Consider the following 19,439-nt stretch of genomic DNA (forward strand, 5'->3'; position numbering starts at 1 on the left):
TCTGATTAGAGGCATAGGCATGATTTTTAGGCATATCTCATATTGTTACTCCCAAATTCAGATTGGTTCACATTATCTACAGCTGTGTCTACTTGAAATGTACATATCATCTGTTGTAGTTGCTCACATGTTAAACAGTGTCCAAACTAATTTTGGAAATGTTCTGAAAAAAATCCTTTAATGCTTTATTTATATGAGCTAATTCTCCTGGTACATGAATTAATTTGGTTGAGAACAATTCTTGAACTCGTTCCTGTAATAACAAACTTTTCAGCCAAATTTGATTTTTCTGTCAAATTGCCAAGCAAATTATTTTTGTGGTGAAACGTGTGGCTAAATTTTTACTTTTACTTACTTTTAACTAAAGACTTTAAATAATATAACAATTTTGATTTCATTATATTTCACATACATGTAGGTAATGGTTTCACTTTTGAGTCTCTTACGGTTTTACGTATGGGCAGCAAGCTGCAGTTTCCATATGATAAACTATCAAATGAATCATTGACTCAAGACTTGGATGGTAATAAATATTTTTATGCTGAGTTACCTGGTATCTATAGCTTGGTAGACGTGTTATACACTCCTAGGGTAAGTCTATACCGATTAAGATCTATTGGTAAGTTGTACATACACAAACTGTAGGCTGGTGACGATCCACTCCACTCTAAAAACAAACAACATGTTTTTAGCTGTTGGTGGGACATGAACATGAAGCTAACGTCAGTTTATAACTAAAATTGCACCTTGTTTACAAAGTTCGCCAAAAAATTCTTTAGAAGTCATTTTACTTTATTACTAGCACTACTCTGCTGCTATAATTATTATTTCCGACCATTTTGCAATTGTATTTTCTAGATTCTTTGATTGAAGTTCATTTATGGCTAAAAGTTACGTTACGTTGATTACATTGATACAATGATACAGTGTTACAATGTCGGCGGTGGTGATCTCCTGTCTGTGTGCAACATAGCCAAAATAAAAATGATCATTTGAACACTGCTATTACAAGACTTGTAGCAGGTAATATACATTTAGAACAAAAGTATTCAAATATCAGTTTTTGGCTGTTGCCATGGCAGTACTGGGCCAGGATTTTTTTCTGATTAGAGACGGTATGACCTGCCTGCCAAGTATAAACAAAATCGGCCCAGGCTTAAAAAGCCGTTACTGGTGAAAAGTTACCCCAAAAAACACGCACACACTCAAAAGTGATTTTAAGGGCAATCATAGCAGAGCGGATCGCCAATAACAGACTTGTGGAATGACTCAATCTTGGCTGCATGATATCTTATTTGTTCTATTATTAGTGCATATGTGTGTACATTCTATGTAAATAATAGAGGTGTGGTGAGTACATTACAGTACAGATTAAGTGTGATTTAGATATGGCAATAGATAGTATGCATATAAAGCTAAATAATCATACGTAAAGTTATATTAAGTTTATGTATGTTATTGATTTTAGCAATATTTGGGTGCTTGATAAGTTAGCATATAATTATGAAAACATTATCTTTGAAATAGAACTACACAGCTGCAATCAAACAGAAACAATTTAAGACCATGAAAGGGGAGCAGATGCCACATACTACTACACCATCATGCACACCCACGGTGGTACCTGCAGTCAACAAAACTAAACCTGATTATTCAGCTTATGAGAGGTATCTGCTACAGGGATGCTTCTTGGATGCGAGTCATTATTTTGAAGTTGCCATGGTAACAGAGGATCATCCTTTGAATTTCAACTTCAGTGCAAATATGACAAGAAAGAACTGTCAGATGCTATGTAGGTAGGCACATGTGTATGATTTCAGTATAAATAACCAGGGACTTTGAACCATAGGAAACTCCACAGGGTCACACGATTTTGACACTTTTTGAATTTTCTGGTTTGAATGTCTGAAGAAAAAAGTGTCCAACTAGATTTAAAATTATGTAGCTAATGTGTAATAATAATAATAATAATCATCTTTATTGTTATCATATCCTCTATGGGACTTTGATTATAAAATACAATAAAGGTATAGCAATGAAAAAACAAAATTAAATGAGATTAAGAGTATAAAACAAAGTTATTAATAAAATATAATAAATTAAAGTAAATGTTTTTATTCACTTTGAGGCAGCAGGTAGTACTTTTTTCAAGTTGTTCTCTCTGATTTTAAAACAATCATCTATGTACTTTATTTTTTACTATCATTGTTTAGTATTGCAACTATTTTTTCTTTGTCAGGAAGTTTTGGAGGTAGCATCAAATTTTTGAGAAGCTCAATGTATCACTATTTTGACTTGAGTAGTAAGTAGGGTTTAACATTTTATTGTTGACAAAACATAGTTGAAAGCCTTCTTACTTTTGAGTAACTTGGTCAAAAATGACTCCTGACTCATTACACCGTTTATCAACTAGATTATTTTTTGCTTCAAACACAATTTTGGTAAAAAAACAATTTTAAATACACAAGAAGAAAACAAGTGCATGTACGAATAGTTTATTTTTGTTATTTTAATTAATATGATAAAACATTGTAACACCATGCAATATATACGTTTTCTGTTTCAGAGCTGATGGCTATTTTTTCTCAGGAACAAAAAATGGGAGTGAATGTTATTGTGGAAATCGTACGCAGCTAGATCATTACTTTGATAATGCTACCACCATCTACACTGCGGTCAACCAGACTATTTTAGAGTCTTACTCTGTAACAGTCTATGATGATTGTAATGTGACATTTGAGGATTCAACCAATAAAACAATGATATACGTGTGCCAAGATATTGCTGTTTACCAGAACTGTACTGTGAAAGAGTATGCAAACTGTAAGAATGTATCCTACGAGCAGTGCTTGGACGACTCACTGACTATCAATTGTTCGTCAATGGCTACCTTATCATGCTTAGGGTCTGACAATGGCACATGTTTTGAAATAGAACGTAACAATTGTCTGTCTAACATGTCTAATAACTGTCAGTTGCTGGCCACTTCAATATGTAGTGAGACTGTGGTTAACAATTGCTTGTCTTACGCCAGAGAAAAATACCGTATTCTGCAGCTTGATCTCTGTAGACATGTCCTGTATGAGAACTGTATTATTCAAATGTTTAGGGCATGCAACGAGACATTTAACCAAATCTGCAGTGACCGTGCCTTACAGAGATGTTCTAGTCCTGCTACGTATAACTGTTTCTGAGATGAATATGAGTATTGTACCACCGCTACAAATATCAATTGTACTACTATGGCTATGGATGCATGCAGTAACATTACTTCCATCGGTTGCGAGTCTAGAACCATTCCAGCGTATAACTCTGTAGTAGAGCAGTGCATTAACGCTACATACAGTAACTGTTCTAGTTGTCTGAACACCACCATTCTAGACTGTAACCACAATAATATTAGTATGGACTGTATTAGCTATACTAATGATACATGTTCACCCTGGTGTGGGTCCTCTGTGCGCTGCTCTGATGTATATGAGAATTGTTCCTGGACAGAACTGATTAGTTTCAGTTCCTCATATCTGAGTAATTGCAGTTGTGATGTTGTACGATGGAAGAACGTGACATATACTTTCAATCTTGCATATCATATCCCGCCATCTGATTGTAATGTTACATGTACAGGTAGGCATTTTTTTTTCTATATGAAAGTTTTCAATCCAGTTTTTCACACTGCGTTGTGAGAAATCAAAACTAAAGACAACATTTGTATCGCAGAAAAAAACAGTTCATACTAGTATTTAGACATATTAATAATGATTCATATTTACTAATAGGTGAATAATAGTTTTCAAATTATTTTATCTTCATTTTTCCATGATTAATATTTTCTAGCTGTCTAAGGAAGATTTAAGCCAAATCAAAGATTTTATGTCATTTGCTTTATGTTTTTTTTTATTGTAATGACCCATACCATTAATCCTGATGAAAACAATATAGGTCACTGGGAAAGAATCTGAAATGTCATGGAAAATAGTTGAAATTTGCAATTTTCCGCCAGTTTCTTTCTTTGTATCTGAAATTTTGCTCAGTGACATGAGATGAAAAAAGTCATACGCTATTTATGAATTTTGATATTGTTGAACCATTTCAAAAAAATTCCTAAAATTAAATTAGTTTCTAGTTTATATATTAAAATAGTAGTATGTGGTGCGTCAGCTGGATTGCCTTGCTATTCATACTGCATCTACCTGGGAAGGTCCTCTGTCAGACTTGTTCATTTCATGACATCACACCTAAACCTCTATTTTTTGGTAATATCATTGTCATTTATGGTTATGAATGACTTTTTCCATAACCACTTTAAAATTTGGCGTGAATGTTGTTGACATGGATTACAACTTATTATTTCCATGGCACAATATGCAAGTGTCAATTTTTAGTGAATTTTTTTTGCACATTTTCGACTTCTTCTTTGAAACCGCTTGCCACATTGCTTTGACATTGATAATGTAGACATATGGACTGATACTCTCTCAAGTTTGTTCACTTGGTGATGATATCTCTATTTTTGTGTAAGTTATGATTTTTAAGGATTTTTTTTGGATTTTTTCATTTTCTCGCACAGTATATATAGCTATGTATAATGCATGGACTCCAGTAGACAACTGTATCAGTTGGAAGGGGAAGCTAGGTTTTAAATTTCTCAGTACACATTGTCTTGGAAAATGAACTGGATCGGCCAATGTTTTCCAGAAATGCTCAAGTTCAGGTCAAGGTCATTTCAAGGTTTATACGTTTGCTGCTTTTATATGGGTGATACTTAACAGTGACTTAAACACTTCCCCAAAATCTCCAAGGCCATGTTAGGGTCATCTCAAGGCCCCAGGTCAGGGTCATCTCTTGGTCAAGATCAAGGTTGTCTCACAGTCACATTTTGGAGATTCCTGAATGTGATTATTTCTGCCACTGCCCTCTGCACTTGTCAATTACAGCGAAGCTCTACCGACCGCATGGTCGCTTGTTATTATGTACAAAGAGAAGTTCTCTTCCACAGCATGCTCAAAATTATAAATAGTTAATTCGGTGCAAATTACTCTATGTTTTATGAAACCATGCAAAGATACATTGCTCCAATTATTTGAGATATAACAAACTCATGTGCTTTCCAGTTGATAAAGTAATCCAGGTGTTCTTATTGCAAAGATTTGTGTTTTCTGCAGGACAACTGATGTATTCCTCTCAATACATACATATAGTTGAGTTGTAAATAAATGTTTGTGTAAACTTTAGGTGACAATAGCACAACATGCGGTGGTGATGATTTAATTCTAATCTATGGTCCCATGTATGGGTCTATTACTCAACAAACATGTGACTGGTATACAGGAGTTTATGAACCTAATGAGGTCAGTAACTATCTTTTACAACATTTGCATCATGCACCTGGTAGTTTGTTATCTGTCATTGGTATTTTTGATGTCACGTTGTCATCAGATAAAGCCCCCCAAAAAAAAATTCTGGTCGGCATGCACCACTGAACAAAGTGCAGGCCAGTCTTTTTTTAACTTATTTCGCAACCACTTTGTTCACGCGACCCTTGGTTAATGAATTGAAACCTGCAAAATTTGTACAGCATCAAATAAAATCACCTCAGAATCTTATCTTAAACATATTTTTGTTTGGTAAATATACATTTTAATTCTATATATTGCACTGTAAATTGTGCAAAAGATAAATTATTTAATCTTTTGAACTCCAAATTCAACTTTTGTCTCCATTCAGTAAACTTAACCTGCATATATATTTCTATATTTGTTCAGAAAAATTTGATCAAGACATCTGGCAAATTTTGTCCATTTTGTCTAAAATTAACAAATACTAGAAAATTACATAAAAAGGTGCATAATTTGGTACCAAAATTTAGCTTGAACAGTTCATCTTGTGAGTTGTGTGACGTTGCACAATTTTGAAGAAGTGATAATTTTTTTGTGGTTCGTAAAATGCCACAGTCTTTGTGCAGCTTACATTCAAATCTTGTGTAAACAAACCATGAATTTTATGTAAATGTTGCATGTGAACCATAGTGAACGTAATGTTTTGTAACTATGGCTCTTAAAGTAGAGTCTCAAGCATTTTCAACCAGGCATAACGAAAACCATATTTTTTTCCAGGCCTTAGTTTACATTTAATCATGTCAGTTGCATTACATCTGCTATTCAACCATGGTCTTTATTTCTACATAGGATGTGGTAACTTTGGAATATACGCCATTAATTGATGCATTATCTACTAAAGGCACAACTGAAATATTGCAACCATTCCTATTTTATGACCATGGTCATGATCACATACTGACATCCATTCCATTTGCTCCATACTTACTTGAGGTAAGTGTATATATATCACTCTGAAAATGATTTAGAATGTCAATCTCACTAAACGTATTGCAGGATATTTTACTATGTTCACTGCCTTAAACTCAATCAATAATAAGGTATCGATTGAAACTCTTGGACTTTCAATTCTTGCTCTTAATCCTGAAATAAAAAACATCTATATTTATCAAAAACTGCAGTGGAAAATTGCACTTCAACAGATGGCCTGACCTGAGATTTCACAGCTTCAGTTTTGGGAATTTTAGAACTGGCTTTACTATGAAAAATGTCAAATTATCACCTTGATTACTCAAGATTATGTTCAGTTGCTGAATTCCAAAATCTTAGTATTGCAATTGAACATATCCATGGTTTGTGTGATCTTAATTATTTTATCTATCTAAACTATTTGGAATCAAACCTATTTTAAGTGTACAAATTTATGAATTTTGATAATTTTTCATGTGATTTGTCAATTAAAATATATGTGATTCTCTTCTGCACATTTGTGTACTCGTCTAGAAGACCCAAATAATTATTTCTGCACCTGAATTACTCAATTTTCACCAATCATTACAGAACCCAAATCTTCATTATGCTAAAATCGTATCCAAAATATGATAATGTATGAACATTGTATTGTATGAACATAAGAAAAAATCAATACAATTCACTTTCTTGGAACATAGAATATAGGTATACTTTAAGAGTTTTTAAATTGAAGGCAAGAAGATTGCAGCATAACACATACGTGGAGGCTACACGCATTTTACCTAAAATGGAAATAACGCGCCCAACCATAGATCCTGAAACAATAGTTGTATAGGAAAATAACAAAAAAAACAACTGATAAAAATTGACAAAACAATCCACAAAAACAAAGCAAAACAACTGACAAGTACACTCATACACTACCATTATCTCAACTTTGGTCACCTTTCAAAACATCAACATCGATTTTTTTGATCCAAACCTGTAGCCAAGACGAAATCATGTACATTTGCTAAAGAATGTCATGCAATTCATAAAAAATAATCAACAATATTGGTACTCAGAAAGGGTTACTGTATTTTGCATAAACTTGTGTTTATGACAGGTGTTTCAATGAACATAATTAATCATTTTTTCAATGATCTAATACAGAATATAAGTAAAAGTTGGTTCACAATTCTATTGGAGATTGGCTTGTAATAGAACAAAAGTCAGTATGGTAATATCTGTTCTGTTCTATTAAAGCTGGTGATGTGATTCTTGATATGAGTGTTTGGATCTCTCCAAAGTATGATGGATTTCATCCAGGGTAAAGCTACACTTATATTAAATTGAAATTTCAGACTCATTTTACAATCAATCCATTCCATCTCATCCATCATATATTTATCCCTGTTACTGTGATAGCTATAGTCTGTGTGGTTTTAAATTAAGTTTAATATCTACATGTATACTAGTGACTGTATGGCTATAGTTTATACATCACCTGCTGAAAGCGTCCATGGTTAGACGAAATGAATGGAAAAAACAAAAATCACAAAAGGTGATGTGGTAATTATCTTTATCTTGTTCTTTCACCCCAGTGATGTGGTGGAATACTACACAGAAGTTGTTCACAATCCATTGTCTACAGTAACGGCTAGGGATGTATATGTTGTGTGGATGTTTCCATACTATGTGGAATTCGTTGAACATCAGAACCATGACAAAGCAGTCAGTGAAAATTGTAGTGAAGTACAGCCAGTCACCGCTGTCACAACTACTCCAGATGAAAGTTTCAAATTTCATGTAAGTTACAACATTCTATGGAACATGATATATGAATCAAAGCGTATGGATAACACTGAGTTGCAGTGGCACTAGAAAATACAGCATAGCAGTTAATGTGATTCATCATCCAGCAGATCACGTTTCCTTTGTATTAGTTCAGTGTCATTAGTGATTAACAGAATTAACATTTTTTTTATCCACTTTTTAAATTGGAATCAGTGACCCATCTGAATTACTAATTTGGTGATTCAATTTCTTTTTTTTCTTTTGTTTAACTATTTAGTCCTCATTCGGACGAAGTTCGAAAACGGGGACTTATAATTTGGTCTCCGTCCGTCCAGAGTCATATTTCAGAATCCTTTGGACCGATTCTGTTCATTTTTTGCATGTGCCTAGTACTTTATGTGGGACATATGCACATGCAGTGGTTTAGCGATTCGCAGCCATCTTGTTTTTTGAAAATGTTGAACTTTGGACATGCTTTGTCAGTTTTCATTCAAATTTGGTACATAGATTAAACATGTTAGGATACATGTCCTCCGACCGTCCGTGCATCCGTCTGTGCGCTCGTCCGTTCTTGCATCTGTTTGTTCGGAGTCATATTTCAAAATCCTTTGGACCGATTCTTTCATTCTTTGCATGTTAGGATACATGTCCATGACAATTTCTATTGCAATTGGATAAAAGATGGCCGACTGGCATCCATCTTGTTTTTAGTCCCCGTTCGGACGTGTTTTGCCCTGTGTGCGTCCGTGATCACCTGTATCTTGAACATGCATGGACCGATTAAGTTCAAACTTCACTCATACATCACACATTATATGGGACATATGCACATGCATTTTTTTCATGATCCGATTAAGTATAGCCGAATAGCGGTCATTTTAAGGCCGAAAATGCATCACAATCGCACATTTTCACCATTCCGGACCCGGATCTCAGTTATGCATGGACGGATTTTGTTCAAATTTGGTACATACATTAAACATAATAGGACCTTGATGCACGTCATTTTTTTGGATTGGGTTTGAAATGGCCGACTGGCGGTCATTTTGTTTTAAAGAATTCAGTTCTGGATCCGTATCTGAGACATGCCTGAATTGATCGAGTTCAAACTTCACACACACGAGGTACATCAAGTCACAAATATGTATGTGCATTTGTTTCATGATCTCATTAACGATAGCCAAATGGCGGCCGCTTTAAGGCCAAAAATGCATTGAAATCGCACATTTTCACCATTCCAGACCCAGATCTCAGTTATGCACGGACGGATTTTGTTCAAATTTGGTACATACATTAAACATAATAGGACCTTGATGCACGTCATTTTTTTTTTGGATTGGGTTTGAAATGGCTGACTGGCGGCCATTTTGTTTTAAAGAATTCAGTTCTGGATCCGTATCTGAGACATGCCTGAATTGATCGAGTTCAAACTTCACACAAATGAGGTACATCAAGTCACAAATATGTATGTGCATTTGTTTCATGATCTCATTAACGATAGTCAAATGGCGGCCGCTTTAAGGCCGAAAATGCATTGAAATCGCACATTTTCACCATTTCAGACCCAGATCTCAGTTATGCATGGACGGATTTTGTTCAAATTTGGTACATACATTAAACATAATAGGACCTTGATGCACGTCATTTTTTTTTTTCGGATCAAGTTCGAAATGGCCGACTGGTGGTCATTTTGTTTTTAAGAATTCAGTTCTGGATCCGTATCCGAGACATGCCTGGATTTATCGAGTTCAAACTTCACACACACAAGGTACATCATGTCACAAATATGTATGTGCATTTGTTTCATGATCTCATTAACAATAGCCAAATGGCGGCCGCTTTAAGGCTGAAAATGCATTGAAATCGCACATTTTCACCATTCTGGACCGGGATCTCAGTTATGGATGGACGGATTGTGTTCAAATTTGGTACATACATTAAACATAATAGGACCTTGATGCACGTCATTTTTTTTTCGGATCAAGTTAGAAATGGCCGACTGGCGGCCATTTTGTTTTAAAGAATTCAGTTCTGGATCCGTATCCGAGACATGTCTGGATTGATCAAGTTCAAACTTCACACACACATGGTACAACATGTCACAAATAGATATGTGCATTTGTTTCATGATCCGCTTAACAATAGCTGAATGATAGCCATTTTAAGGCCGAAAATGCATCAAAATCACCTATTTTCACAATTCCAGAACCGGATCTCAGTCATGCATGGATGGATTTTGTTCAGATTTAGTGCATATATTAAACATAATATAAGCTTGATGCACACTAATTTTTCTTCGGATCAAGTTCAAAATGGCCGACTGGCGGCCCATTTTGTTTTAAAGAATTTAGTTTTCGATCCATATCTCGGACATGCCTGGACAGATCAAGTTCAAACTTCACATACACATCATACATTATATCATACATATGCCTGTGCATTTGGCCAGTCCTTTTAAGGTCAAAAATTCGTCAAAATTGCACATATTCACCATGGGTGAATTTAGTTCACACTTCATGCATACATTGTACATTATGGTACCTTGAATCACGTTGTTTTGTTTTCCAAATCGGGTTTTAACTGAATACATACAGCATCCATATCTCAGGCATGCCTGAACCGATCAAGACCACACTTCACACACATCATAGAATGTACATATGCAGGTGCATTTCGGATCAGACCACTGAAAGTGGTCTGAGATTTTGGTCATGATCTGCTTTGAATGTATATGTCACTCAAATATGAACGGGACGGGGACGTGTCATTGACAATGACTTGTTTTTAAATGTGATATCTTGGACATGCTTTGTCAGTTTTGACTTGTTTTTAAATGTGATATCTTGGACATGCTTTGTCAGTTTTCATTCAAATTTGGAACATACTTTATACATGTTAGGATACATGTCCATGAAAATTTGTTTCAAAATTGAATCAAGGATGGTCGATTGACAGCCATCTCACTTTTTGGCCCTACTGCTATATTTCCACAATTTATGTACCATTTTCATTTGTATTTGGCACGTACATCATACATATCAGTGTGTTTCATAATCAGATCAAAGATGGCCGAATAACGGCTGTTTTTATTTTTGGCCATATTACTATATCTCTGTCACTCATGTATCATTTTCATTGATATTTAGCATGTTATAAATGGATACATGTACATGTCAATTCAATTTGCAATTTGATCAAATATGGCTGACGGGCGGTCATCTTGTTTGTTTAAAATGTGATAACTTGGACATGCTTTCACTTGTGATCAATGTTTTTTTTTGCTATGTGTTCGAATTTGATGTAAATAAACAATCTGTTGTATACGGCACTTTGGACTCAAGTTTCAAGGACACGTTCACGAGACCCCTCCACTTTAATATGACGAGTACAAAGAGAACTTTTAAAAATTTAACGGGGACTGTGTCATTTTCAATGACTTGTTGTGATCCACTTTTTAAATTGCGATTAGTGCACAAAAAAGTTGCTTGAACTAAACCAATCAGAATGCAAGTTTTCTCATGCGTTACTAGTTCTTGAATTGTTTTCATTAGTCTTATACCAGTATGGATTCCTCTCAATGCTTAAAAAATGGTGATGAACATTTTGTCAATGATCGGAAATACAAATGTCTCTCACTGGACCAGTCTAAAAGAGAGGACACTGCTTTATTTTGGCAGATTTCTTCATCTGTCACTGCATATTATAAAATTAATTGATGTGATCTGATAAAACTTTTTCTTTTTTTTTATTTACAGGTTGTAACTCTAAACAATACAGATTGCATTTCATTTCGTTTCAGTATTACAATAGATCCTTTGAGTGAATTAACTCAAGGGTTTTATCATTTAGCTGCATTTTCTGAGGTTTACTATTATAGTTGGGATTTACATAATCCATATGAGGATGATTATAAACACAATATCCCGGTACACTACCATGATCTCATACCAACCAATATACATTTAGAAGGTAACTATAATAAACAACAGCATTATAATAATCATGTCTGTCATATGCACATGTTAGATAACATTCCAAAATTGTCTGAAAGGAAATGATCACAGTGATACAAGATGCATCTTGTTGAAAGGTCTACTGAAAAGTTTTGCATTATATATTACATAAATCAGTTTGTACTTTGCAAACAAAATTATTATTTCAGAAAGTATATGAATTATAATTTGTTATAGTTTGCACATACAGTTTGTCATGTTATTTGTTACTATTATAACATTATAATAAGGTGCAATATGAAATAATAAATTATTATTATCATTACCAACATTTGACGAGGTATAGCATGCATCTCTCTGCCTGAGATGCACTGGCATCAATTGTGTTATGATGTTAAATTATAGTGAATTCGTAGCATGTCCATTCAAACAGTATGTCACTCTGCATTTTTTCTTTGAACTGGTTCATTCCTCCTGTTATATTGATACATGCGTATAAAATAATGGATACTTTTTAAGCCAGTAGTTCAAAAACTGTTTATATAATTTTGTCTCGCCTTCCAAAAATTATCAGTACAAACATTGTGGAGTACATTACATTTGTTTTATTGTCTTATATTCTATATATTTCAGTTCCTTCTACTTACAATGGTAGACCTGAATGAGATGATAAGTAAATAAACAATTCTTTTTGACATGTTTCTCTAATTTGCATACTAGTTAGCTGTTGACTTTGTCTGGCAGAGCTAATCAAATTACTGATTATTACTGGCGTTAGTTACCATTCGTGTTAACTTTTTAGCTCTGCTGTCGAGTGTAAATTGATATTTTCGACTTGTAGAAAACTACAAGTATATCTTCAATTCTCTAATTGCAACGTGCCTTGCTAACAGCGAAACTATCTCAGCCAAGAGGCTGCTTGATTTGCTTTTTTCTATTCTTGCCGAAAGTATAATTGCCAATTCATTCACAGCCTGAAATCTAGTCATTTTGAGTACACGCAAGAATGGCTGGGTAATCACTATGCCAGCATAAAATTTCATCACTGATTGGCTGTGTCCATCATTAATTGATTGTATCCATGACTTCATTTTCATGTGTGTATGCATGATTATACTAAACATAAGTTCATAGATTTTTTATTCTCACAATCACAGACTTCTAATTTTAAAGTAATACCATATCTCTGTTTTTCAAATCATTTGAAATCATTTGCTGTATGAATTCAATTGTCTATAATAATATTAACATGAATAATCATTTCAGACATCAAGATGTCTACTTACAATGTACTGTATGATGAACAACATGATATTATGTATGCCTGTTACTATAATAACACCATGCATGTGTAAGTACATATATATTTATTACAACCATTCAAATGCAAAAATAAAATTGTTCCTAATGATGATTATGCATATTGCATATATCATAGGAAATGAACTATTTTATTGGCATTCCAATTTTATGTGTAAATGTGTAGGGTTGAAATTTACCAATCTATTGTTTACAATTTTTGTTTTTTAGGTATGAAGGTGGTTGTTTCTTGGTTGGATCCATGCCATCATATTATACTGAAGTACCAGTCACCTGTAATGACTTTTGTAATTGTACATATGAGTATGGTTGACCAACTAATAATAATTGCACAGAATATGAACCTAAACCTGACAACTGCACCTGTGGGTGTTCACCTGATTGCTATGAATTGATAGATGTTTGTGAACTGTCGTGCTATAACTGTACACAGTGTACTGTGGATGATATCAGCAGCTGTATAACAGATTGCGGTACCGTCTTCACTAATTGTTCTCAAGAATGTTGTACTGGGGACTGTGATGTTGTATTGGATGACTGTGTATTCAACTGTACGAACTGCACTTCACCCATCAACTGCACCTCTACGCCTGATTATAACTGTACCATTGATTGTGTTTATACCCACAGTGTTTGTAGTTATGACTGCATAAAACCAATTAATACTTGCTATGATAACTGTACTGATCTAGCTGTTAACTGCGTAAATGATTGCGATAATTATCACTGTCATGCAGACTTGTTTCCCAATGAACTTGAAGCACGTCTCAACTGTAGCAGTCTGTGTTACATTGATTGCTCTGTAGATCATGTCAATTGCTCCCTGGAATGCTGCCTTGATAGCTGTTCCAGTAAACACACCTACTGCATGGAGAGTTGCCTTTTATGTGGCGATGCCTGGAATTGTACACAAGATTGTAATCAGACATGTGAATTCCAGTAACTGTACCTATGAATGTAACCCTCCTTCCAAGACATGCCGTGAAAACTGTACATTAGATCATGATAGTTGTTGGTCAACTTGTGGTTTAGACTGCTCATCTGAACAATGTGTTAGCATGGTGGTTGAAAACTGCACTACTCTTTCTCTTGGACTGTTAAAAACAACTAATAACAGCCTTAACTCTGTTAATTCAACCACTAACACAACCAACATCACAATGAATGGAACTGCAAACAATTGCACAGGGAATGCTTGCTTCATCAATCACACAAATCCAGTCAATTGTACTTCACACGCCGAGGAAGTGTGTTCCATCATTATTAATGAGACGTGTATGCAAACATGCCATATTGATTGCTACCCACACCTCAGTGAATGTCTTGATCAATGCTGCATAGAGGACTGTGACACAGAGAAGGAAGCTTGTAATTTAAATTGTACCTATAACTGTGTCAGTGATAAGCGATGTATCTGGGAGTGTCGTAACAATTGTAGGTCTTCATGTAATGGATGTGAAAATAAATGCCGGGTATCATGTGAGTCTAATTGCTATGGAGTTGCCACTGCTTGTAATACTGAATGCATCAACACAGAAGGGGATAAGACAGGAAGCATACAAGCATGTGGTCACCAGAATGTTAATAATCTCACATATACAAGTTGTATTAGAGAAAGCTTTATAAATTTTACATCCTGCTATGGATTGTGTTATAGACATGTTGGCAATGTTGATTGTGGCCACTGTAATAATTCAACTGAAAACTGTTCAGTTGCTTGCATTCAAAACCAATGTAATTCTAGTGATGCTTCATGTCATCTTAATTGTACTGCAAACTGTACAAGCCAGTATGCATCATGCTTTAATCACTGTCCATTATTATTTCCTCAGTCGTTATCAAGATGTATGGATGAGTGTGACCAAACTCTTGGTACTTGTGTTCATCTTTGTTCTCAGTGTAATGGAACTGATTGCATTGTCACAGAATGTGTATTAGCCTGTGTGAACATGCATAATGACACAAGCCAGGCTTGCTACCAGACAATAATAACTGACTTGTGTTGAGTGCAGTGCGGGCAGAAAGAACTGGACTGCATTTCCAGCTGTGGAGAATGTGTGGAGTGTAGAGGTCAATGCCACAGTACATGCAATAGCAAATCTGTTTTTTAAGATGCCTGCCAATTGTAAACTGCACTGAAGCTTACCCAGATTGCATTGGAAATTGCACAGACTGTGATTGTGCTGTGGAATGCATAAATATTAACTGCACCAAAGAAGCTGAAGTATGTGCAGGGCAATGCGTTTCGCCTTTGAATATTATAAATGAATGTAAAATGAACTTAACTGACGATGTACATAATTGTTTCACAACTTGTACTGCTTCAAACTCAACTAATGACTGCATACAATGTACTAAACAATGTGATGGATGGTATTACCAATGTATGATGATAGCTGCTGTTGGTCACACTCAAAAAGAATTACTTTCTGCTAATAGTAGTACCAATGTAAAAGTAACAGCTATAAACAACAATATCACCGGGAATGCTTCTTCTGAATCTTTTATTGGTTCTTTGCAAAATATTTCTTCATCCAACAACACATTAGTAGAAACAGAATCAGTGTTATATTCCAACTGCTCCCTTTCATGCCAGGGACAATATCATGCATGTGTTGAAGAATTATTGATAAGTAATAATAGCTGTTCTTCAGAAAATTGTACAGACAGCGTTTGTGATAACCAGACTTCTAATACAAACTGTTCCTCTGGGACAAGTAACTGTAGTTCTTCTCTAAATCACACCTCAACATGTGGACAGAATTTTGTTGAATGTGAATCAGCTTGCTTCGTCACTACTGTAGAAATAATTTCTGAGTGCATTTCTACTTGCCAGAATCAAAATAGGTCATGCCTTAATTACTGTAATAGGTGCGAAACAGATTGCCAATTTTGTGTGCAGCAGTGTAACTCAGACTTATTTAATTGCACAGCATTACAACATTTACTGGATGGGCCAGATGAACCTGCTTCTACACCTCCATCATGCAACTTGTATACCTCATGTGTGAATGATTACTGGAGTGATACCTACCTCCCTTGCTTTGCAAGCTGTCCATTAGATTCAGAAATATGTAAGGACTCTTGTGGAAGCAATTTGGAAAACAACCAAGTGTTTTGTCTCCAACAATACATCTCTCCCACGTGCACCTTAGCTGATTGCCCCAAACTAAGTTTGTGTGGTGCCGATAGACGAAAACGTGACATACATTTTGCAGAGAGTGATTCTTCCAAGATCTATAGTCCTACACTATTACCTTACAAGATAAAACAAGGAATGTCAGATCTCCAGATGACTACATGTATGAATCTGGTAGCACAAAACAAGAGAAAGACACCTCTGACAAGATATGTTTCAGAACCCATCAACATAAGTTTGAGAGATTGGCTTCTGTCAACTAGACTTATGCGCCCTTCAACTTTAAAATCTGGAGTTGCACTGTCTAAGACATCGACTTATCCAGAGTCATTGGGAAACATGAAACTTTATGTTGATTTCCTCAGTAAGTATGGCCCAAAAGGAGAGAATACATTAACCAATATCCTACAGTGGTTCACTAAGGAGAAGAAATCCCATAATGCGTTTCCAACCCTTAATTTGTATCTCGCATATTTAGATGAGCTTACTGTTGAATTGAAAAAAGGCAGTGCTTCCCACTTTCGTTCAATTCAAGTCATGGTTGTTATCAATGGGATCTGGGTCAACAGTATTCCCACACAACTCTCAACCGAACAGTGATTTCATAAGAAGACGTAAATTGATCAACATGAATATACCTGCAGACATTAAAGATTGGCTTGTCAACAATCAGAATATCACTTTTTCTGACAGCAGTAGTTTCAAAGATTTTATAAGCAGTGAGAATTTTCAAGGCATTGCTAGTAGATTAGAATATCATGTACAAGATGTCATAAAGCACTACGTAATGCGACGGAGTGTAGATAATACAACTTCAAGTAATTTGACACTATCAGATAATGGTACCATTACTTTCAACTATACTGGCAATATCACAAATCATATAAATACTGCCAATGAGTATGCTAATGTGTTTTGCATTAACAATGCTCTGTACACGCAATATGTCTCCTGCTATTCAAACTGCTCAGAGTTTATGAAAATATGTGAAATGAGCTGTCTGAATATGTCATGCCATTGGAATATGACCGTGTCTGGGAAAAATTGCACTACTAATAAATCAGAGTGTATCCTTGGATGCTTTTCAAATTGTACTGAGATCTGTAATGACTACAGACCACTTAGCCACGTGAAGTGCTACGACGATTGCAACTCAACTGTTGCTTTCTGTGCAGAGATCTGTGGAAATTGTACTAAGATAAATAGCTGCAGCAACGAATGCAATATCACCTGCAACACTCTATACAACAGTACCGCGATTAATGAGACTTTGTGCTTTCATAACTGTGATGTAAATGTTTGAGAACTGTTCTTCACTTTGTGGTGGATCGATATGTTCAGACAATACAACATGTGACTGTGACTGTAGCAATACCACTTTACCAGCACTCCAGCTTGTCTCAAATTGCAGTGAATATAACATGACAAATGGAACTGACACATGTCGTAATTATTCATCATCCATATCAGAAGAATACTGTTATTGCAGCTGTAAGTGTATCAACGATTCTACTGGTGATTTGGAAGAGAACTGGGAAGTTAAGCTGTTCACACACTGGAGAGGTATGACAAACTTTTGTTACTTGTTAACCATATGCATATTTACGAAAGTATACATTCAATCACAATCATCTAATATAGCATTTACAAATACTAAACATAACATGGTCGAATTAAAGCAACAATATCCGACATTACAATAGGCTATTGACAAGTGATTCATGAAGTCATTTAGCAGTGAATGTTTGAACATCAGCACAAAGAATGGATCATTGTACTGTTTTGGATTATATGCAGATCATATCACAAACCGCTTGGTACTTTATTTGCCTGGACATATTTATATTTTCCCTAATCAAAATGAATTTATAGCTAAACAAAAATTCCACTCCTGTTCAACTCATCTAAAGAAATTAATGGTAGCAAGAACAGGAAGTTGATTAGTAGTGGTGTTGTGTGTAGAGTACATTAATGCTTTTACAATTCGGTATGTGTCTTGCATGCTTCCAGTTTATCTACTCTGTAACCAATGGATGTCTCAACGTTTACTATGTGTTTAATATTCATCTCACAGCTTTGGATTCTAATGTTGGCAACCTATTAGGTCTTGACATATCAGCTAACATGTTATATGGGTTATCTCACAATGGATTGGCAGTCATGAGAAGTGAAGACTATGGCGACAACTGGGTGTCAATACCCACTGAATACTGGACGGCAGCAACGAACACTGATACATATGTTAGTGCTGTGTCTCTGAAAGATGAAGCCTTGCTACTCCAAAATCCAAGTTTTAATTTAACTTTCACATCCAACAAATGGAATTCAACATGGGGAGGTACGTCTTTTCAATTTACAAATGCTACTCTTTGGTGTTGATCTCAAAATATAAATAATTATATTCTGTTGATACATTTTTGTTTTTAATGTTGTGAATGATAGTGTTGCCTTTGTGGTCTGTAACATACCAGTACAAACAAAATAATTAATTTAAAAGCGCTACAGTTGTCATTCCGCACTGTGTTTGATATGGGTCCCATAATTATGTATACATGTAAACCACACAACTGTAGCACAATTATTTTAATAATACCAATGACATCTAGTCAATATTATTCAGTTTCAGGAATTGGGATCCATATAATTAAAGATTACACAACCAATTGGGAAGTAGTCGGAACATGGAAATGTTGTGGAGATGTGTCACCTTAGGTAACTGTCATTGATTTTCTGCATTGTTAGTTTGTATAGTTAAATTGCATTATCATTGAAAACAAATTTTAAGATGACATTTGAAATAAAGTTTCAGGTTTCTGTAATATTGTAGTCTGTTATTTAGTTTTTTTTTTATATTTAAGGAGTAACCACACGATTTTGACCAGCTTCACAACATATACACATGAACTTAATTTTAAAGGCCATTCTCAGACACAGAAATAA

General features: G+C 35.0%; 1 pseudogene; it reads left to right on the plus strand.

The window, feature by feature from the left end:
- The window catches only part of LOC144349242 (uncharacterized), a 50,728-nt pseudogene extending 31,410 nt beyond the window's left edge, over nucleotides 1–19,318 (plus strand).
- Nucleotides 19,319–19,439: the final 121 nt, after the last annotated feature.

This window comes from Saccoglossus kowalevskii, chromosome 7 (assembly GCF_978046115.1).
Source record: "Saccoglossus kowalevskii chromosome 7, keSacKowa6.1, whole genome shotgun sequence".
NCBI lineage: Eukaryota > Metazoa > Hemichordata > Enteropneusta > Harrimaniidae > Saccoglossus > Saccoglossus kowalevskii.